Genomic DNA, 24020 nt, shown 5'->3' with positions numbered 1-24020 from the left:
TTATCTTACTTTTAACCACTTTTTCTATTGTTCTCTCTGGCAGTATCAGTTGCAGGATATATATAATGCTTTCAACACATATACTATCAATTAGTTTGAGGAGAGTTAATCTCAATTATTATTTAGTGTCTATGAAGACATTTCATCTTTAATTGCTTTGTACCACATCTCACTAGGAGCTCCTCGAGTGCAAGGTTGCAAGTTCAATCTTTAGTAAGGCTCATTTGAAAGTGTTGTGTTAACAATTATGACAGGGAAAATATTAGCTGCTAATGACTCACCATGTGCATCAGGAGGCAACAGAAAATGAGTGTTCAGGAGGCATTGCACTTCTCAAAATGGACATCATTGGCATTCAAGAAATGTTTGAAACAAAGCATTAACTTGCACCATGAACACCAAATCAAAAATGGTGTGCCACAGTGATCATGAAGGTTCACACCATCAAGATCAAAGACAAACTCCTTGGGAGTTACAAACCATGCAGGACATTCAGCTAGGTATCCACTCTTAAAGAATGAATATAGAATTATATTGGTGTAATGAGGTGATGAGAACTGATGGAATGTGATGACATGCAGCCAAATCCAAAACAGTCTGTCATGGAGCATATCATGAAACTGAATATCCTTTAAGGTGTAGCTGCAGATAGCGTGATAATATGTTTTATAGGCACAGAAACAATAAACATCCAGAGGCTGAATTTGTCCGGTGATTCCAGGTGGTATGAATTACAGTGTCACACACTTTTCAGGACGGATAGTTTGCTCTAAAGGACTATGTTTTTTATATGCAAGCCAGGAATCAGGCAAAAGCAAGTTACTCTGACCAGCTATTGGCCAAAAAGCAGTTCAAATGTGTGCGAATTCCTAAAGCACTAAACTGCTGAGGTCATCAGTCCCTAGACGTACACACTACCTAAACTAACTTAAACAACCTTACGCTAAGGACAACACACACACCCATACCTGGGCAGGACTCGAACCTCAGGTGGGAGAGGTTGCGCAATTCATGACATGGCACCTCTAACCGCATGGCCACTCTGCGCGGCCAAAAAGCAGTGCTCATACTGTAGTTCTCTTACGGCCATTTCCCCACTCTTGTTTGTTGTGGCATAAATATTCCCTACTTCCCTTGCAAGATCACATACACAAGAAAGAATCACTGGGGACAGAGCAATTCTAACTTTTCACAGGGTTGATGAAACTGCACTTTTCCAACAGTGTAAACCATTGTCCTCAAGCTGTTCGAAAAGGGATACAAATTTCCTGCAAAGCCAAATGGCGTATTTATAACTAGCAGCTGACAAGATGCACTATCAAGTGGCAGTAGTACATACACTTCCTTTAGTTCTATCTTCGAAAATAGTAGTGCCAGGCCAGTTTAGTTAACAGATCCTCTATGTGAGGTATGGGATAGAGATTAGTGTTGGATTGGGCATTTATGTGGACATGAAGTTATCACAAATGTGTAAAGACCCATTACAATGTTTAAGGACGACTATAAGCACTGCCTATTGATTGCTTGAAACTGGAGTCATAGAAGTTCTTGAAAGCTTCATAGGGATGTTAGCAGTAAAATTAAATGGACGGGCCACAAAACATTAGGTCCAATGTAAGCTTCCATGGTGGCAGGGGAAACACCTGCTCCACAAGCATGATAGTGTGAACTGATATGCTGTCCTCATGCCACAGCTTTGTTCACAGACTGTGACACACTGCTGTGATGTGGTCTTATTTGCCACAGGCTCTGTGGTGTGGGCAGCTGTTTCTGGAATGCCAGTTACTGAAGTCGGTGCAGGACTGGAGGTTCTTTGACTTGTGGTAACCACATTCCACTGCAAAGTAGCGAGGGCATTTCTAACGTGCAAGAGTAACGTTACAAAAAGGATCACCTGATGCTGAGGGAGGGAGCAGATTGATCGATGTACTTAAGTCTTTCATAAGACACTAGCAAGCCAGATGTGAGTGAACTTGGGTGAGACTTATATGTAGAAAAATAAGAAAAGAGACAAAATTATCAGTTGTCTGCTGCTCATGATGCCAACAACCCCCTTTTGATACTTGAATTTCATTTGTAAAAGCAAGCTGAGCTTCAGAAGCAACCTTAGTAGATTAAGTAATATTGAGCACTGCACCAAGACTAGGATGAGATGTGGCCACTGATTTTGCTGTGACCTCTCTGTCAGAGGCAAAGTGCACAATCACATCCCAAATCAATGGCTCTGCACATGAAACATTGCAGCTCTTGCATGTGAAATTTCACTTGTATGTGGGATCCCGCAAGTTGCAAGTCCAAGCTGCATAAGACTGCCTCTATTGTTTATGACACTGATTAAACTGTAGCCTAGCTACTATAAGATATGGTTGATGACTGTAGTATTCAGTTAACAGACCACAGAGATCATTCAAATATAAAGTACTAGTGTCTGAAAGTGGTTGCAATATCTGCACCTCTTCGTATAAATGTCTACTAGAAAAAAACCGCAATGCAATGTGCTGCATATCAGTAGTGCTATAAGCAAAACATTACAGTTCAAAATGATGGAAGTAGACTTCTTAGCTCTCTGAAGGCTCACTGGAGGTAGGCAAACAATGGTGGGAGTGTATCCATGACCATAGACAGATGATGTTGTTGTTTCTTCTGAGACACAAGCTGCAGGAGAGCAACATACTTTCTTACTGTTGCTGCCATAGTTTCTGGTATTGCTGTTGTTGCAATGACAGCTGTGGCTGCCAAAGTTTGAGACTTGGGATCCATAAGACTGGCACTGGTTGCAAACGTCCACCAAAAGCATGACAAGGTAAGACCTCACTCCCTCTTTTCCTTCCACTCCCAATACATATGTACACTATCTCACAAATTATCTTGAAGACTTTTGATGGATACCTCTATGGCTTGGTGGATTATACTGGTGAAGTGACCCGTTCAATTGTGGATGTTATTGTGAAGTTCAAAAACAGTCATCTGTAAACAAATTGAAGTTTGTCAAGACAAGAACATTGAATAAAAACCAATCAGTGAAAACAGGAAATTCCAGGTACAGTGAAGTGTTGAAATCCAATAAGCAGAACAGTATGATTGATAGTAAATTATGCAATGGACTGTACTAGACTGAATGAAGGCTATCTGTCTAGTACTTTGCTGTGAACAGTGGCCCACGGGACAGGCTGTCCAGCTCCCTGGTAGCGATCATCAACTGTGAGTTGTAGTGCCTCTGAGCAGCTGTCAGTATCAGCCATATTAAAGTGGAGACACCACTCTGTTCTTCACTGGGTCATATGGCATAAGCAAGCCTGTTTAGCAAAGAAGAAGCAGATTTGGGTGTTTTCTCACTAGATGTTCTTACCCTATTCTCCAGCCGCATCACCGTCGATGACTCCTACCTATTCTGTGGACTCACTACAGATTATTGTGTGGGACAGATTCTTGTTTACCTTTATCAATGACTATGCCTTCACATGATACTGTACACTGGACTTGTACTTTGTGTAAACTATTCTTGTGTCTCATGTTCAATAAATGTGACATGCACCATGCCACAAAAGAAATAATTCATTCTTCTGCACCACACCTTGTCTCAAAATTATCTTGTAGACTTTCAATGGATACCTCTATGGCTTGATTGATTATCCTGGTGAAGTGATCCATTCAATCTTGGACACTATTGTGAAGCTCAAAAACAGTCATTTACTTGTAGAGCATTCAGTTTGCATTGGTGAGTACATACTTTGGCTACTTACTTCCTGGGACTGCTTCATCTGAAAGATAGAAGCAGATTGGAAAGTGATCAACAGAATGAAAACCTCCTCGACTTCACACTATGTAGTATTTGTGTAAGACTGGAGAGCAGAACATGAGTTCATTGACAGAGGATGACCATGATGCTGTGCTCAACTCTGCCATTCCCCTCTGTGTTCATCAGGTCATGTAGCTTCTGATAATGAGGCTCTCATTCACTTGATTTTGTGGCCTTATGTTGGTAGAGTTACAAATCTCTTGTGTGCACTGAAATTCCCTAAGAGGAGAAATGATTAGCTGAGTTGGTTGATATTCACTCTGAAATAATCACTGCCAAAGAGTTCATTGCATGACATGTACACTGAACACACTTTTAAGTATAACAATACACAAATAACAAAATACTGAAGTGTTATGTTTAAAGAATGAGAAAAAAGTTGTGTATGTAAGTGATAAGCATAGCTACTTCTCTATTTGCCCATTCATCATTTTTGTTTCCCTTTATGCAGCTCTGCAGTATACTTACACCAGATAATTTAATAGAAGTACCTCCAGCTGTGCCCAGAAATCATTTGTATTTCACTGAAGTAGGGAAGTCATTTGATGGAGAGGTTTATTTACTTTCCTGCTTTCCAGTGTCCTTTTCAGAAAGGGACCATAGAGCAGGGGAACTAGCTGGTTCATCAGAGCTTTGAGTGCAGAGTTAGCTGCATAACAATTTACTGGTATCTTTATCTCTTTCTTTCAACTGTAGGCTTCCTTAAATATTCCTTTTTCTGAGAAGAGGGAAAAGTTGCAATTGCATGCATACTTGCTTCTAGTTATTGTTACATTCATTTCCTCCATAATGTTTCCATTTTTGGAGTATTCATCTCTTTATGTTTATATGCAGTGATAGACCAACTCCTTCATGCCTTTTTACATGAGTTAGTAACTGCAGCAGTGACTATTTGCTTCCATGTTAGGGGCAGCCACCTTCATTACTGGTGTTTTGAGGGATGAGGCAAAATACGTCATAAACAGTGGAGTAAATGCAGTCTCAAATAATTACTTTAGACCATTGTACAATGTGCGTTTTGTGGCATCCACCTCCTTCAGATTATCTTCCACTACCACAATAGCGTAACATCTCCACTACCCAAGACAGCTGCTAAAACAGTTAACACAAACACCTGGTGGTGCACATTTGGTACCATATTCGTGGGCTGGCTGACTGCATTGGCCCTTGCATTTCCACACAATGTGGTGACATTTCTGACATTCATAAAAGATCAGTTTGAGATTAAAAAATACTCTTTAGTTCAAGACATTCTGCTTTAATTTTTTTGTATAACAGTGTTAAATCAAATTTTAGAATAAAAGTTGTGGTCTTTTTCTAGATTCCCATTGACCCTCCTCCTCGTAATATTTTCAGTGTCTTAACTGCTTTATATCTCTGATTGCTATAACACCTCAGGTTCAGGATGCTGTGTAACTATGCAGTAATGTGGTATTTTCCAGCTACTTACTTCTGATCACTATTTTACTGGAAGTTAAGTTTTACAATGTGGACTCTTGTAAGAGATTTAAATATTCTTACAATTCAATGTAAATATTTTGTATGCAAAATGGAAAATCTGCATAATAGGTTCCTTAATTTAATTTAATTATTGTAAACTCACTGTTCTTGTGTCCTGTCAATTCTTTTCAATTCAGTTTTGCAGACATTTGGGGCAAAGAACTATACCTTTGAGATCACTTGATAGGTTAAGCAGGCCTCCTGAACCAACGGAAATGTTTTTAATTTATTCCCCTTATTCATGAGTACTTGCCATGATGTGGAATGTGTCTTTAAGTTCATACATAAGTTACATTCTGTCATGAAAACATGGCTACATGCTGGGCATTTACATAACTAATTCTTTGTGTTAATCTTAATCTAGAACAAAAAATGGTTCAAATGGCTCTGAGCACTATGGGACTCAACTGCTGTGGTCATAAGTCCCCTAGAACTTAGAACTACTTAAACCTAACTAACCTAAGGACATCACACACATCCATGCCCGAGGCAGGATTCGAACCTGCGACCGTAGCGGTCGCGCGGTTCCAGACTGTAGCGCCTTTAACCGCTCGGCCATTCCGGCCGGCGATCTAGAACAATATTTGATAAATGTAACACAACCGCACACATACTATCCACACAGAAATTCATATTTGTAGTAAAATGGGTTGTTTAGAAGAAATGATTTCAGTTTCTTTTTAATATTTTCATTATCAGCCACCATGCTTAATTCAGAAGAGAGGTGGTCAAATATTTTTACGGCGGCATACTTTGCTTATTTCTGTGCAAGAGTAAGATTAAGTAATAGATAATGGAGGCTATTTTTGTACCTAGTGTTGTATTTGTGAATGCTGTCAATGTTTTCAGAGTGTGTTTGATTCTTCACAACAATCTTCACAAGAGAGTAAATTTATTGTGAACCTGTTGTTAGAATAGCTAATTTTTTAAACAGTTGTCTACATGAAGATCAAAAGTGGATGCTAGATATTATCACTACAGCATGTTTCTGTGCAATGAACACTTTGTATCTGTGAGGGATTGCCCCATAAAATTATTCTACATCTACATCTACATTGATACTCCGCAAGCCACCCATCGGTGTGTGGCGGAGGGCACTTTACGTGCCACTGTCATTACCTCCCTTTCCTGTTCCAGTCGCGTATGGTTCGCGGGAAGAACGACTGTCTGAAAGCCTCCGTGCGCGCTCTAGTCTCTCTAATTTTACATTCGTGATCTCCTTGGGAGGTATAAGTAGGGGGAAGCAATATATTCGATGCCTCATCCAGAAATGCACCCTCTCGAAACCTGGCAAGCAAGCTACACCGTGATGCAGAGCGCCTCTCTTGCAGAGTCTGACACTTGAGTTTATTAAACATCTCCGTAACGCTATCACGGTTACCAAATAACCCTGTGATGAAACGCGCCGCTCTTCTTTGGATCTTCTCTATCTCCTCCGTCAGACCGATCTGGTACGGATCCCACACTGATGAGCAATACTCAAGCATAGGTCGAACGAGTGTTTTGTAAGCCACCTCCTTTGTTGATGGACTACATTTTCTAAGCACTCTCCCAATGAATCTCAACCTGGTACCCGCCTTACCAACAATTAATTTTATATGATCATTCCACTTCAAATCGTTCCGCACGCATACTCCCAGATATTTTACAGAAGTAACTGCTACCAGTGTTTGTTCCACTATCATATAATCATACAATAAAGGATCCTTCTTTCTATGTATTCGCAATACATTACATTTGTCTATGTTAAGGGTCAGTTGCCACTCCCTGCACCAAGTGCCTATCCGCTGCAGATCTTCCTGCATTTCGCTACAATTTTCTAATGCTGCAACTTCTCTGTATACTACAGCATCATCCGCGAAAAGTCGCATGGAACTTCCGACACTATCTACTAAGTTATTTATATATATTGTGAAAAGCAATGGTCCCATAACACTCCCCTGTGGCACGCCAGAGGTTACTTTAACGTCTGTAGACGTCTCTCCATTGAGAACAACATGCTGTGTTCTGTTTGCTAAAAACTCTTCAATCCAGCCACACAGCTGGTCTGATATTCCGTAGGCTCTTACTTTGATTATCAGGCGACAGTGCGGAACTGTATCAAACGCCTTCCGGAAGTCAAGAAAAATAGCATCTACCTGGGATCCTGTATCTAATATTTTCTGGGTCTCATGAACAAATAAGGCGAGTTGGGTCTCACACGATTGCTGTTTCCGGAATCGATGTTGATTCCTACATAGTAGATTCTGGGTTTCCAGAAATGACATGATATGCAAGCAAAAAACATGTTCTAAAATTCTACAAGAGATCGATGTCAGAGATATAGGTCTATAGTTTTGTGCATCTGCTCGACGACCCTTCTTGAAGACTGGGACTATCTGTGCTCTTTTCCAATCATTCGGAACCCTCCGTTCCTCTAGAGACTTGCGGTACACGGCTGTTAGAAGGGGGGCAAGTTCTTTCGCGTACTCTGTGTAGAATCGAATTGGTATCCCATCAGGTCCAGTGGACTTTCCTCTATTGAGTGATTCCAGTTGCTTTTCTATTCCTTGGACACTTATTTCAATGTCAGCCATTTTTTCGTTTGTGCGAGGATTTAGAGAAGGAACTGCAGTGCGGTCTTCCTCTGTGAAACAGCTTTGGAAAAAGGTGTTTAGTATTTCAGCTTTACGCATGTCATCCTCTGTTTCAATGCCATCATCATCCCGTAGTGTCTGGATATGCTGTTTCGAGCCACTTACTGATTTAACGTAAGACCAGAACTTCCTAGGATTTTCTGTCAAGTCGGTACATAGAATTTCACTTTCGAATTCAATGAACGCTTCACGCATAGCCCTCCTTACGCTAACTTTGACATCGTTTAGCTTCTGTTTGTCTGAGAGGTTTTGGCTGCGTTTAAACTTGGAGTGGAGCTCTCTTTGCTTTCGCAGTAGTTTCCTAACTTTGTTGTTGTACCACGGTGGGTTTTTCCCGTCCCTCACAGTTTTACTCGGCACATACCTGTCTAAAACGCATTTTGCGATTGCCTTGAACTTTTTCCATAAACACTCAACATTGTCAGTGTTGGAACAGAAATTTTCGTTTTGATCTGTTAGGTAGTCTGAAATCTGCCTTCTATTACTCTTGTTAAACAGATAAACCTTCCTCCCTTTTTTTATATTCCTAATAACTTCCATATTCAGGGATGCTGCAACGGCCTTATGATCACTGATTCCCTGTTCTGTACATACAGAGTCGAAAAGTTCCGGTCTGTTTGTTATCAGTAGGTCCAAGATGTTATCTCCACGAGTCGGTTCTCTGTTTAATTGCTCGAGGTAATTTTCGGATAGTGCACTCAGTATAATGGCACTCGATGCTCTGTCCCTACCACCCGTCCTAAACATCTGAGTGTCACAGTCTATATCTGGTAAATTGAAATCTCCACCTAAGACTATAACATGCTGAGAAAATTTATGTGAAATGTATTCCAAATTTTCTCTCAGTTGTTCTGCCACTAATGCTGCTGAGTCGGGAGGTCGGTAAAAGGAGCCAATTATTAACCTAGTTCGGTTGTTTAGTGTAACCTCCACCCATAATAATTCACAGGAACTATCCACTTCTACTTCACTACAGGATAAACTACTACTAACAGCGACGAACACTCCACCACCGGTTGCATGCAATCTATCCTTTCTAAACACCGTCTGTACCTTTGTAAAAATTTCGGCAGAATTTATCTGTGGCTTAAGCCAGCTTTCTGTACCTATAACGATTTCAGCTTCGGTGCTTTCTATCAGCGCTTGAAGTTCCGGTACTTTACCAACGCAGCTTCGGCAGTTGACAATTACAATACCGATTGCTGCTTGGTCCCCGCATGTCCTGACTTTGCCAAGCACCCGTTGAGGCTGTTGCCCTTTCTGTACTTGCCCAAGGCCATCTAACCTAAAAAACCGCCCAGCCCACACCACACAACCCCTGCTACCCGTGTAGCCGCATGTTGCGTGTAGTGGACTCCTGACCTATCCAGCGGAACCCGAAACCCCACCACCCTATGGCGCAAGTCGAGGAATCTGCAGCCCACACGGTCGCAGAACCGTCTCAGCCTCTGATTCAGACCCTCCACTCGGCTCTGTACCAAGGGTCCGCAGTCAGTCCTGTCGACGATGCTGCAGATGGTGAGCTCTGCTTTCATCCCGCTAGCGAGACTGGCAGTCTTCACCAAATCAGATAGCCGCCGGAAGCCAGAGAGGATTTCCTCCGATCCATAGCGACACACATAATTGGTGCCGACATGAGCGACCACCTGCAGATGGGTGCACCCTGTACCCTTCATGGCATCCGGGAGGACCCTTTCCACATCTGGAATGACTCCCCCCGGTATGCACACGGAGTGCACATTGGTTTTCTTCCCCTCTCTTGCTGCCATTTCCCTAAGGGGCCCCATTGCGCGCCTGACGTTGGAGCTCCCAACTACCAGTAAGCCCACCCTCTGCAACTGCCCGGATCTTGCAGACTGAGGGGCAACCTCTGGAACAGGACAAGCAGCCATGTCAGGCCGAAGATCAGTATCAGCCTGAGACAGAGCCTGAAACCGGTTCGTCAGACAAACTGGAGAGGCTTTCCGTTCAGCCCTCCGGAATGTCTTTCACCCCCTGCCACACCTTGAAACGACCTCCCACTCTACCACAGGTGAGGGATCAGCCTCAATGCGGGCAGTATCCCGGGCAACCACAGTCGTAGTCCGATCAGGGGATGCGTGGGACGAGCTGGCCGTCCCCAACAAACCCCCATCCGGACCCCCACAGTGATGCCCATTGGCAACAGCCTCAAGCTGTGTGACCGAAGCCAACACTGCCTGAAGCTGGGAGCGAAGGGATGCCAACTCAGCCTGCATCCGAACACAGCAGTTGCAGTCCCTATCCATGCTAAAAACTGTTTTGCAAAGAACGTCTGAACTAATCTACAGAGAGCGCAAACAAATCAACAAAATTTAAACGGTTATTAAAACACAAGATTGCCTAGTAAATGCAGTAATGCTGCTACTTGCGCACTGCTGACACTGCTCGGCGGCGGAAGGAGACTAAGCGAAATTACACTATTCAGGTACTAAAACGCGATGCTACACTCTCAAATACTATAATACGCCCAAAATTTATGAATTAAACAATGCAAGTACCAAAAACACGCAAAGAAATTAAGAACTAAACTATGTAACAAATGAGTGAGCTAGGAGTATACGACTTGCTGCTCAGCTGCTTATCCAACGGCGGCAGGGAGCACACTGACTGTGACCAACCGACACTGGCCGTTCAAAACAAAAACAGTAGACAAACGACTACGCAAATTTACACTATTCAGGTACTAAAACGCGATGCTACAACTCTCAAATACTATAATACGCCCGAAATTTATGAATTAAACAATGCAAGTACCAAAAACACGCAAAGAAATTAAGAATTAAACTATGTAACAAACGAGTGAGCTAGGAGTATACGACTTGCTGCTCAGCTGCTTATCCAACGGCGGCAGGGAGCAATGAATGGAAATAGGCAAAGTAAGCTAACTTTCTAATGCTTTATCACCAAAGTCAGAAATACCCCATACAGCAAATGTTGCTGAACTCAAGCATTTGTAAAGCTCTATAACACGTGATTTGCAATTTAAGTTCTGATCAGTATGCACACCCAGGAATTTTAAAAAATGAGTTTTAAATATTTCTTTTCCTCCATGCAATATTTTTGCTGATGATGATACATTTTGCCTTGTACATAATTGAATGACCTGTGTGTGTGTTTCTTCCTTTTTCTTTTTTTCCTATGTTAAATGCTAGACCATTTATTGTGAGCCATTCAATACCACTTTTAAATATGTCATTTACTGCTTGTTGCAGCCCTGTTGGGCTTGATTTTTATGACTTCATCATCAGCAAAGTGCACACGTCCTGCTTTATCAATGTAAGATAGAAAATCATTTATACATGGCAAGAACAGAAGTGGTCCCTGAACTAAAACCTTGTGTAACACACATAGCAGTTTATCCCCCATTCATATGAAGATTCATCATGAGACCTGCATGATCTATTTAACATGACCCTTTTCTTCCTATCAGTTAAATATGAAATGAATCACTTACTCATTATACCTCAAAAGGAATAAACTTTATACTTTTCCAAAAAAAGTTGCCATTTGAATAGACATATTCCTTAGGTAGACCACAAAAAAATAAAATCTTGGTAAGTAAAATCACTCAGAAAATTTAATACACAGTCACTGAAATGATAGATGACAAGTTCAGTGGAGAGGTCCTTCTGGAATCCAAATTGTGACCGACCCAAATTGTTATATTTGCAAATGTACTCAATCATTCTTAGATACCTTTTCCATAACTCTTGAGAGGGAAGTTTATAGTGAAATGGGCGAATATTTATTAATATCTTGCTACCTTTCTTAAAGAGTGGTCTAACAGTGACAGACTTTAGTCTGTCTGGAAAGATTCCTTGTGAAAGTGGTGCATTAGGTATTTGACTGAGTACCATAGCTATATCAGAAGAACATAGTTTAATATTTTCCTGAAAATGTTACCAACACATCAGAATTTATTCTTTTAAGAAAGTTAATCATTCTCCTAATTTCACTGAAAGAAATTGGAGTGATTTCATCTTGACTGACTACTTGTGTAATGATTGTTGTATGTTTCTCAGTTACATTTAGAAATCAATTGTTAAATAGGCTTGTTATGTCAACTAGATGGTTACACATCTGATGTGCAGCTTGAAAGAAAAGTTAGCCAGTTTAATGCAAAGAGAGTATGGTAGGTGCCCCAGAGGCTATTAGCTACCAACTATTTCATTTCAAATGCCATCCACATAGTTAGCACACAACTCACACAACAACTGAGATTTTTTAAACAGTTTTTGCTATCATCGTTATGATTCAAATTGTTAACCAAAGATCTGCACTCTCCTAACCACACAAAGTCCCACTTGCTCTTATCTCAGAACTAACATATGCTAATTTATTTTCTGATGTGATGTCATTAGGTAATTACTAGGGAGCTTGTGTAGTTGGTGGAATGCTACAAATTGGGCAATCATTGTCCATCTTAAATTAAATGTAAATGATCCCACAAATGCTAGATGCAGTCTGTTTGGTCAGCCAGGTGGTAGATGCCAAGGAGCTGGTGGGTTTTTCGACAGAGAGCAAAATAATGAGATGAACATGTAATGTAAGTAACAACCGAGCGAGGTGGCGCAGTGGTTAGCACACTGGACTCGCATTCGGGAAGACGACGGTTCAATCCCACATCTGGCCATCCAGATTTAGCTTTTCCTTGATTTCCTTAAATTGCTCCATGCAAATGCCAGGATGGTTCCTTTGAAAGGACACGGCCAATTTCCTTCCCCACCCTTCTCTAATCCTGGCCGATTAACTTCCCCGTCCTTCCCTAATCCGATGAGACCGATGACCTCGCTGTTTGGTCTCTTACCCCAAACAATCCAATCCATCCTTTTTACTTAACTTGAGTAACAGCAAGTCCAGAATACAACCTAATGTGTGTCCTTGAGACAGACAATTCATCATACAAAATAACAACAGAGGCTATTTATAATTATTTGAGTACACAGGCAGAACTTGATTAATTGATAGAGACTCGCTTAAAGCAGTGTCTCTCATAGTTGGCTGCAGATTGGTAGTGCAGTCACATGGTTTACTACCAGCTTCTTGACATCGAGTGCACAACATGGTATTGACAGCCCTTGATACCATACATTCTATACAATAAATTACTGTATAACACAAAAATAATGTAAAACAAATAAATTAAAAGGGCACTTTCTATGATGATGTCTATATGGCATACAAGAAGTTTTAGAAGTTGGACATTAGAAAAGAATATTACCCGAACAAGAGAGTATGCATAAATTAAAGAAAATTTACAGATTATATTACATTCACATTTTTTATGTGAAACTGTTTCTGCCATTACTTTTCAGTTTCAAATTCCTTTGCATATGCCTCCTATTAACCTAATATACCAATGTACTTGGATGCCACATATGCAACTGTCCATAATTTGAGTCCATATTTTTCAGGTTTGCTTGGTATAAACTGGGTAAACCCGCTTTGCTTGGAAGTAACTGTTCATAAACTGTAATAGTTTCATGAAGGCGGTAATAGCTGAGGCAGTGTTGCATAAACTTATTCCATAATTTACAAATATAAGCAAACATTCCAGCAAGAAAGCACTGAAACTGGGATGACTTCATCAAACAAAAGGAATCTGTTACTTTGGCATAATCTTCCTGTTGTCATTTTATCCCTGATAAAATTAGGCCGCCCAAGAACCCAAACAAAAGTGACCCGTGGAAACACCTATAGCACAAGAAGCATCTCTTGCATACTCATAATGATCACTGTGTCCAGTTTCTCCAGCCATTCTATATTCTTCATTGTGATAAGGTCTGCCACTGCAATGAATCTTAATTTCATTCCAAGAATCTGATTGTGTGAGTCTTATATTATATGCAGCATCTATTAATCAAAAAGATGTCGGAAGACATTGATGATGGAGTCATCCACTTGGTGGTAGGCATATGCAGTGGCTCATTCTCTCTCCTTTAGGATGTTCAAAGCATCCCTTCTTCCAGGTGACGGCACATTAGTGACCATCCATTCTGCCTCTAGCTGCCATCTTCATGTTGCACCACTTTACTTCTCAGACTGTTGTGAAAAGAACTGACATCTGGAGTCATCCACTGACAGTAACACCCCCAATCTTCATTGCCTGTTGTCATCTGAATCCAATAAGCAACTTTATGATTAAACACCAGAGTTATCCATAACATGTAATATCTCTTCTCTAGTAAAACCATGCTGATGCAATATAATTGAGAACACCTTTTATGGATAAAAACACTCACAGATGGGGTGAGTAACAACAGCTGCACACAAAATATGGCTGAAAAGTTGAGATGCAATATCCATTGTCGAAGCATTTCTGACAGTGCACGCATCATCATTGAAGGCAGTGAATGTTGACCAAAAATGAAAACATGAATATTCCAGAAAGAAGTTATGCAAGAGGTCAATTAATCTGCCCCACTGGTCTAGATATACTTCATAAAATTTTAATGAAATTGTGAAACTGCAGAAAACTGTAGTATACTACTGTGAAAAGTACTAAACATGAGGAAAAGACAAGAAGTTTGGTGGAAAGATATTAAAAACTGATTTCATTATTTCAGAACTAAAAGTTGAAGATGTCTTTTGACTCCTTTTCACTGTTCTAGTGTTAACTTCTTCTGCACCTTATAAGAATTTTGAACAGTTGGTGCCTTTATACATGTGTGTAACTAATTTCCTGCTGAACTGTTTGTTATTTTTATGTCCAAAGGACCATGACTAATATTTCACAGTGACGTAAAACATGTTAACTACTGAACAAAAATTATACATTTTTCATGTAATTATAGCTTCAAGATCCACATTCACATGTGTGATTGGAATTTATAATTTCATATCTGTAGTTTGTAGTCTAAACTGTGTGTATGTGAGCCTCCCCCCCCCCCCCCCCTCCCCCTCCGCCACACACAAATTTCAATTAATTTTTTAAAATCTGGATTACGAACAATGCAATCATTAGCTGAAATCATCCATATCAATGATCAGATTGAAGTTATATTTACATGAAAAACTGTATAATATTTGGAAAATACTTTTTCAGTGTGAAATATCACAAACATGGCTGTTTGAACATAGAAGAAACAAACATTCCAGTGACAAAAGATAAAAAATATCTGCTTACAAATAACACACAGTTTAGTTACTCATTACATATTGCTGAAATCAGTATTTTGATAAAAGGCAATCCATAAGTGCACATCTGTGAATCTTGTGTGATTTTATGTTTTCCCTCCATATGAAAATTCTTAATGTTTCTCAGGTATTCAACTGGGTGGTGTCATTCAGAAGATACTTTCTCGATGATGTCACCTTGCTGAATACCTGAGAAATATTCAAAATCTGCCAACCTGAGTCTACCTGACACCACACTTAAATGAGAGAATTGGGCTGGACAAGTCTTGGTTCCAATAAAAAAAATCTACCTAATAGAAATAAACAGCATTAAAATGTATTAGTTAATTTAATTAATATTACTAAGATATATTTCTTAAAGTAATTGTTCATTAACATCACACACTGTTTCTTTTTAGAACAGCGATACTCACCTAGCTCAAAATGTTACTATTGTAATTTATCAGTCTCAGTCTACACATCCTGATTTATTTTACAGTTCTGGTCCCTTATCTCTCTTGTGATTTCTATGATCTGCACACTGGTGTGTACTGAAAGTATATTACAAATTACACTGAAGAGGCAAAGAAACTGGTACACCTGCCTAATATCGTGCAGGGCCCCCGCGAGCATGTAGAAGTGCTGCAACACCACGAGACATGGACTTGACTAATGTCTGAAGTAATGCAGGAGGGAAATGACACTATGAATCCTGCAGTGCTGTCCATAAATCCATAAGAGTACGAGGGGATGGAGATCTCTCCTGAACAGCATGTTGCAAGGCATCCCAGATATGCTCAATGATATGTGTTGGCCGGCCGGTGTGGCCATGCGGTTCTAGGCGCTTCAGTCCGGGACCGTGCAACTGCTACGGTCGCAGGTTCGAATCCTGCCTCGGGCATGGGTGTGTGTGATGTCCTTAGGTTAGTTAGGTTTAAGTAGTTCTAAGTTCTAGGGGACTGATGACCTCAGATGTTAAGTCCCATAGTGCTCAGAGCCATTTGAACCATTTTTTTGATGTGTGTTGGCTCTTGCTCGCTCGTCTTGTATAGGGTGCCTAGGGGATGCTGGATTCTCGGAATGCTATACAACAATTCAAGCAAATAACATTAGTAGTTTTACTTCTATAAAGCAGATTGACAATACTTAACTTTAATATACAAAGTTGTGGCGAGTGATGGGCGACACGCAATATCAATCCGAGTCCTGGCTTTACACAATGTTCAAACAACCAATGGATATGGATTGCAACAATCTGATATCATAGCACTCTCTGCTAGGCTGCACTAATTCTGTCCACTAATGTCCACATAATCAGCCGATATGAGTGGTAGAGGCTGGCAGGAACAGCACTTATATTCACTTTGGCTTGAGGCCACTCCTGTCGTGGTGCGGTCCCATTCCGTGCACCATTGGCCATGAACCAGATGAGGAAGGTGGCGACTGCTGCGGTGTGGGTGGGTCCATCTCCATCGGTATGACGAAATGAGGTGGAGGGGGTGAATGCTCCATCTCCATGGGGTCATACCATGGTGTCGTGATGACACCCTCTGGTGGCTGCTGTGGCTGCGCTGCCCTCTGGACCTGTGAATCTGGGGGAAGAGAGACTGAAAGATCATTGTGTACATGTCAGATGTGATGGTGATTTTGATGGCGACACTGCAAACCATCTGGACCTAAAAGAAGATACATGCAAGTGCCAAGTCCATGGATGACCTCACCTTGCACACACCATCTGCTGCCACTAAAAACCCTGTAAAAGACAATATAATGTGGCGCAAAGCAATACTTGCAGCCTTCCTTTGGCATCGGGTGCTGAGGTGGGTGGAGCAGTGTCCGATGGTGGCGGCCATGAAGCAATTCCACCGGCGATAGTCCATCTCAAGGGTGTGAATGATATGAGGAGAGAAACAGTTGCAATGCTTGATCCCTGGTGTGTGCAGCGCGAAGTTAGGCCATCTGCTGCTTAAAGGTTCTGACAAAACGTTCTATTTTGCCATTTGACTGTGGATGGAACACAGTGCACTAGTTAGATGCTGTATGCCACTGTGTTCATAGAATGTTTCAAATTCATTTGACGTGAACTGAGGTCTGTTGTCTGACACTATTATTTCGGGTAAACCTTACAGGCAGGATATCGATCACAACACCTCAATTGTGCTATGTGACATTGTCAAGTTCATTAGCACAACAAAATGAAACTTTCCATGTGGGTCAACCACAATCAACTAGCGAGTGTTCCAAAAAGGTCCTGCAAAGTCTTTGTGCACATGTTGCCATGGCAATTGCGACTTAGGCAAAGCAGAGAATTTTTGTGGTGGAGCGGACTGATTTTCCACACATGCGTGACACTGTGATGTTATCTGTTCTATTTTGGGTGTCCATGCCCTGCCACGTATAGTGTCGATGCACTAACTGTTTCGTACGAACAGTCCCCCAGTGTCCTTCGTGAAGTAACTGCAACACTTCTCTTTGCAAAACTTTAGGGATCAACACATGTGACGTCCACTGTCATTTTGAACAAGAATTACACCTTTCTGTACAGCGAAGCTAAGCTGATGTGCAAATTATCTGCAAACTACAGAGTTCTTTCTGCTATGCAAGGAATGAGGCCAAGATGTGCGAATGTTCTTGAGCAAAATTTTCAAGTCACTATCAGTTTCTGAGGCCTGTGCAATTTTCTATAGTTCAATGGAAAAGATTGAAGCAATTCATAATCCTGAGCATCAATGTAGCAACAAGATGCATCAGAAGTGTCAAAGTCTGTATCAGGGCCAATCATAAGATGTAAAAGTGTATCTGCATTACCATGTTGAGCTGTCAGATGATACACAATCATGTACTGGTACTGAGACAACAACAAAGCCCATCTTTGCAATTTTTGGGCTGTTCGTCTAGGAACCAGTTTCGTTGGTTGAAACAGGGACTGCAAAGGCTTGTGATCCATTACCAAGTAGAATTTTCTTCCATACAAATAATGGTGAAATTTGGTGACACCATACACTATAGCCAATACCTCTTTTTAAATTTGTGAATAGTTACTCTGAGCTTTGGACAACACTTTTGATGCGAAGCAATAGGCATGTCTTTATCACCACTGCTTTGCAAAAGCACTGCACCGATGCCATACGAGGAAGTGTCAACTTGCAATACAACTAAAATGATAATTAAATCAAGACCCTAAGCTGTCGACAGGCATTGGTATACATCAATGGGGACAGTTGAAAATGTGTGCCCTGACTGGGACTCGAAGCCAGGATCTCCTGCTTATATGGCAGACGCTCTATCCATCTGAGCCACCAAGGGCACAGAGGATAGTGCGACTGCAGGGATTTACCCCTTGCATGCTCCCCGTGAGACCCACACTCTCAAATTAATGTCCACACACTACATATGTGTTGATGTATATCAGCGCCTGTCGTCAGCTTGGGGTCTTGATTTAATTATCATTTCATTCTAAGAGAGCTGCATTTAGTTAAGGCTAACAGGCCATTTACCTTCTTCATCTGTGCTGGATGCACACACATTGCGCGAACTCTTACGGGACTCGGTAAGATTGTCTGCTGCGAGTAATGAGTGTAATGCGCAGGGTCACTACAAATGTAATGTGGACATTAAGTTGAGGATGTGGGTCTCATGGGGAGCATACAAGGGGTAAATCCCTGCAGTCGCACTATCCCCTGTGCCATCAGTGGCTCAGATGGATAGTGTGTCTGCCATGCAAGCAGGTGATCCTGGGTTAGAGTCCCGGTCGGGTTCACATTTTCAACTGTCCCTGTTGATGTATATCAATGTCTGTCGACAGCTCAGGGTCTTGAGTTAATTATCATTTCATTCTGAGAGAGCTGCAGCATTCTGTAAGAACCGAATATAATAGTTCATTTTCCCTAAAACTGACTACAATTCTGGGATATTGAGAGAAACTGGCAAATCTCATGCGGCTAACAAGTGCAACTCAAGAGGATATACACCTTGAATGTTTATGACATGACCAAATACTGCAACTCAGGCTTAAAAAAACCACACTTGTCCAGTCTACACTTTAGTCCTGCATCAGATAACACATGAAACAAAGCACGTAAATTGGCAATATGTTCTTCAGGTGTACAACCTGCTATTACAATAGGGTCAAAGAGTTTGAACAGTTTGGCACTTGTGCATCAGCTGTACCAAATACCATTGAAAAATGGTGGGTGCAGAAGCATTGCCAAAAGGCAAATACAAATATTCAAACAAGCCCAAATGAGTATTAACTACACACACTTTTTGAGGTTCTTCATAGAGCTTTATTTGAAGATATGCGTCGCACAAGTCAGTTTTTGAAAAATAGCTTCCCGCACCTAATTTGTCCATGAGATCTTCTGGGCATGGCAATGGATAAGTATCAATGACAGTTTGTGGGTTGACTGTAGACTTAAAAGTCAACACAGAGGCGAATGCGACATGAAGGTTTGGGAACAAAACTAGTGGACTTGCCCATTGACTAACTTGCATGGGCACAATAGCTCTGCTATCTTGCAATTCTGTAAGTTCAGCAGCGACTTTGTCACATAATGCAATGGGAACAGTTCTGGCCCAGAAAAATTTTGGCTGAGCATTGTCTTTCAGAGTAATATGTACAACAAAATTGTTAGCTTTGCCTAAATCTTCAGAAAAAGAGTTCCAGGAATTCTTTTAGCAAGCTAGCTACACTGGCGTTTGCATTGAATGCAGACACTGACAACACATTGTCCTGAATGTTAAAGCCAAACAAATCAAAAGAATCAAGGCCAAATATGTTCTCACACTCAAATGTTTGTAGCACTGTAAAAGTCACTGTTCGTGTATGCAAGCAATACATAGCAGGCACAGTACATGTTCCAAGAACGCGACTGTCTTGTACATTATAAGCCGTCAGTTGGATGCTAGTTTTAGACAGGCATGGGGAGACTAACAGTTCGTATGTGTGATGGTTTAGCAATGTGACAGAGGCACCCATGTCCAACTGAAATTTCACATGCTTCCCACAAATAAGTAAATGAAGAAAAAGTTTGTTTGACTGGCATATCACTGTAGAAACTGCATGCTTTCCTGTTGAAAACTTTTAATCTACTGCATTAATGACATAGGCCTTGTGACAAGATTTTTGTGAGTGGGCCAAATTCCTATGTTTGTTCCATTGCAAACATACAGATTGTACATGTCCTTTCCTACCACAATCGTAACACTGATTTTGTTGGGAGAGGAAGTTTTGGCATTTGCGTCATGAATAACACTTACAGCAAAACTTAATTGTGTTCACTTGTGTAGCCACCTGTTTAGCGAATGCTTACATGGCATGCAACATTGTTTACTCGGCTTGGCTAGCACAAGCCGCTGGTGGTGAATGGGGCGGTTGCAAGCGAGGGACTCAACCCAACAAACAGGTGGCTGCTCAAATGTATGAGGCAACAAGGCACAGGAATCTTACTGATATAGTATTTGCACTACCTGCTGAAATGATGGATCAGACTGTTTCAAAATCTGATCTCTGAGTTTGACATCAGGTACATTGTACACTATCGCATCACACAACATTACATTAGAATATAAAGCACCGGAAGCACATTTGAAATTGCATTTCCTTGTCATACACTGCAAATCTGTTACCCACTCGTGATCCGGTTCTTCTTATAATTTTTTGCAATTAAAGAATTGATACCTAGCTGCAACCACATTCACTTGTTGTTAATAATAGTTTGTTAGTGTGTCTACCACTGTGTCATAAGCAAGTTCACTCAGAGTGGCATTAGGAAAGAGTTACTGAATTAATCTGAACACTGCACTTCTTACTGTTGATAATAGATATGGAAGTTTTACAGTACCTGGGGCATTGTGAGCTAGCATATGGGCATCGAACTGGTGCAGCCACTCGAGCCATTTCTCATCTTGTTCACTAAACTGTCAAAAAGGTGGTATAGCAGCTGTTGTAGGAGGTGCTTGTTCAGTCGGGTGTGCAGCATTGGCAAGTAGCTGCTGCACCATGTCGAGTAGTGTAGATATTTGTTGCGTCTGAAACTGAAACATTCGCATTAGCTGTGTGGCATCTAACTATTGCAGCTGTGGCTCCTGCAGAGGGGGCGGGACATGGGGGGGGGGGGGTTATGTTGGAGCGCACAAATTCAATAAACAGACAAAAATATGTACAAAGAAATTTTATGCAACTCCCACCTGAAAACATAAATTAGCAAAAATTGACAAGAAACTGTTAAAGCAATGAAGCACCCCTCTAAAGTAAAGACAAGAGAGAATTAAGGCGCCAGCAAAAAACACAACAAAGTCTGGGGCCATCAGGCCTGGGGTTTGGAGGATTCTCATCACCAGTTGTTGAGTCTTGCCCATTCGTCTTGTATAGAGTACCTAAGGGATGCTGTGTTCTCGAAATGCTATACAACAATTCAAGCAAATAACATTAGTAGTTTTATTTCTATAAAACAGATTGACAATACTTAACTTTAATGTACAAAGGTGTCGTGTGTGATGGGCAATGTGCAACATAAATCTGAGTCCTGGCTATACACAATGTTCAAACAAGCAATGGATGTGGATCTCTACAATCTGATATTGTAGCACTTCCTGCTAGGCAGCACTAATACTGTCCACTAATGTCCATATACTCAGCCGATTTGAGTGGCAGAGGCTGGCAGAAGCGGGGTTTATATTCACTTCGGCTTGAGGGTGATCCTATCATGGTGGGGTCCTATTCTGTGCACCATTGGCTGACATTGTATCGCCACTTTCTTTGGTCTTGCATTCTTCATCTTCATTGGGGCTCTTGTGGTTATGCCACAACATTTCCTCCCCCCCCCCCCCCCCCCCCCCCCCAAAAACGACAGACCGTTGTCGTGTAGGTGGTACGATCACTGCGGGGATGCAGGGGTGTGGGGGCAATGTCGGGCCAGAAGCTGTGGCTTTGGGGATGTCAAGCTTACGGATGTACCACGCCTGCACTCTAGTGGAAATGTCCCTGGCCAGAAGGGTACGCATCCACCTTCTGCTGCCATGAACCAGATGAAGAAGGTGGCATCTGTTGTGGTGTGGGCAGGACGAGAGAAGGAGGAGGAGGAGGGGGCGAAGGCTCCACCTCCATCAGGTCATCCCACGGTGTCGTGATTGCACCCTCTGGTGGTTGCTGTGGCTGCACTGCCCTCTGGACCCGTGAATCTGGGGGAAATCAGACTGAAAGATCATTGAGTACATGTCAGAGGTGAAGGTGATTTGGACGGTGGCACTGCAAACCATCTGGACATGAAGACAATATCATTCAATGTGAAGCAATATTTTCGGCCTTCCTTCGGCATCGGGTGCTGAGGTGGGTGGAGCAGCGTCCGATGGCAGCGGCCGTGAAGCAATTCCACTGGCAATGGACCATCTCGTGGGTGCAAATGATACGAGGAGAGAAACAGTTGCAATGCTTGATCCCTGGTGGGTGCGGAGTGAAGTTTGTCCATCTGCTGCTTAAAGGTTCTGACAAAATGTTCCATTTTGCTGTTTGACTGTGGATGGAACAGTGCACTAGTTAGATGCTTTGCCACTGGGTTCATAGAATGTTCCAAATTCATTTGATGTGAACTGAGGTCCATTGTCTGACACTATTACTTCAGGTAAATCTTAGAGGCAAGATATCGATCATAACACCTCAATTGTGCTATGTGACATTGTCAAGTTCATTAGCACAACAAAATGAAACTTTCCATATGGGTCAATCACAATCAACTAGCGAGTGTTCCAAAAAGGTCCTGCAAAGTCTTTGTGCACATGTTGCCATGGCAATTGCGACTTAGGCAAAGCAGAGAATTTTTGTGGTGGAGCGGACTGATTTTCCACACATGCGTGACACTGTGATGTTATCTTTTCTATTTTGGGTGTCCATGCCCTGCCACGTACAGTGTCGATGCACTGACTGTTTCGTACGAACAGTCCCTCAGCGTCCTTTGTGAAGTAACTGCAACACTTCTCTTTGCAAAACTTTAGGGATCAACACATGTGACGTCCACTGTCATTTTGAACAAGAATTACACCTTTCTGTACAGTGAAGCTAAGCTGATGTGCAAATTTACTGTGAACTACAGAGTTCTTTCTACTATGCAAGGAATGAGGCCAAGATGTGCGAATGTTCTTGAGCAAAATTTTCAAGTCACTATCAGTTTCTGAGGCCTGTGCAATTTTCTATAGTTCAATGGAAAAGATTGAAGCAATTCATAATCCTGAGCACCAATGTAGCAGCAAGATGCAGCAGAAGTGTCAAAGTCTGTATCAGGGCCAATCATAAGATGTAAAAGTGCATCTGCATTACCATGTTGAGCTGTCAGGTGATACACAATTTTGTAATGGTACTGAGACAACAACAAAGCCTATCTTTGCAATTTTTGGGCAATTCATCCAGGAACCAGTTTCGTTGGATGGAACAAGAATTATGGCACTTATATTCACTTTGGCTTGAGGATGCTCCCATAGTGGTGCGGTCCTATTCCGCACACCATAGTTGATGTTGTTTCACTTCCTTCTCTGGTCTTGTGTTCCTCGTCTTTGTTCTGACGTTTGTGGTTACGCCAGAACAATGTTCATGTCTGGGGAGTTTGGTGGCCAGCGGAGTGTCCAAACTCAAAAAGGTATTCCTGGAGCAATTATGGACATGTGGAGTTATGCATTTTCCTGCTGCAATTGCCCAAGTCCATCGGAACGCACAATGGACATGAATGGATGCAGGTGATCAGACAGGATGCTTAGGTACGTGTCACCTGTCAGAGTTGTACCTAGACATATCAGGGATCCAATATTACTGCACACACCCCACACCATTACAGAGCCTCCACCAGCTTGAACAGCCCCTTCAGACTTCAGGGTCCAAGGATTCCTGAAGTTGTCTCCATACCCGTAGATGTCTATACAATTTGAAACGAGGCTCGTTTGACCAGGCAACATTTTTC

The 24020-nt window shown here is 41.7% G+C and overlaps 1 protein-coding gene and 1 non-coding gene across 2 annotated transcripts in view; both read right to left on the bottom strand.

Moving 5' to 3' along the window:
* Window positions 1-16166: 16166 nt before the first annotated feature.
* LOC124556634 (ubiquitin-conjugating enzyme E2 H) overlaps window positions 16167-24020 on the bottom strand; it is a 151289-nt gene continuing 143435 nt past the window's right edge. The window contains exons 5-6 of the transcript XR_006968633.1: window positions 20916-21108; window positions 16167-16664 (exon numbers count right to left, since the gene is read on the bottom strand). The gene's annotated coding sequence lies outside the window, so the exon portion shown is untranslated. The remainder of the gene's footprint in view (window positions 16665-20915; window positions 21109-24020) is intronic.
* On the bottom strand, window positions 18305-18379 carry Trnai-uau. Its single transcript has one exon. It is a non-coding gene; the product is annotated as a tRNA-Ile (tRNA).

The sequence above is a fragment of the Schistocerca americana genome, chromosome X, assembly GCF_021461395.2.
Source record: "Schistocerca americana isolate TAMUIC-IGC-003095 chromosome X, iqSchAmer2.1, whole genome shotgun sequence".
Classification (NCBI taxonomy): Eukaryota; Metazoa; Arthropoda; class Insecta; order Orthoptera; family Acrididae; genus Schistocerca; species Schistocerca americana.
The sequence above is the reverse complement of the archived record's forward strand: the minus strand, read 5'-3'. Positions and strand labels throughout refer to the sequence as shown.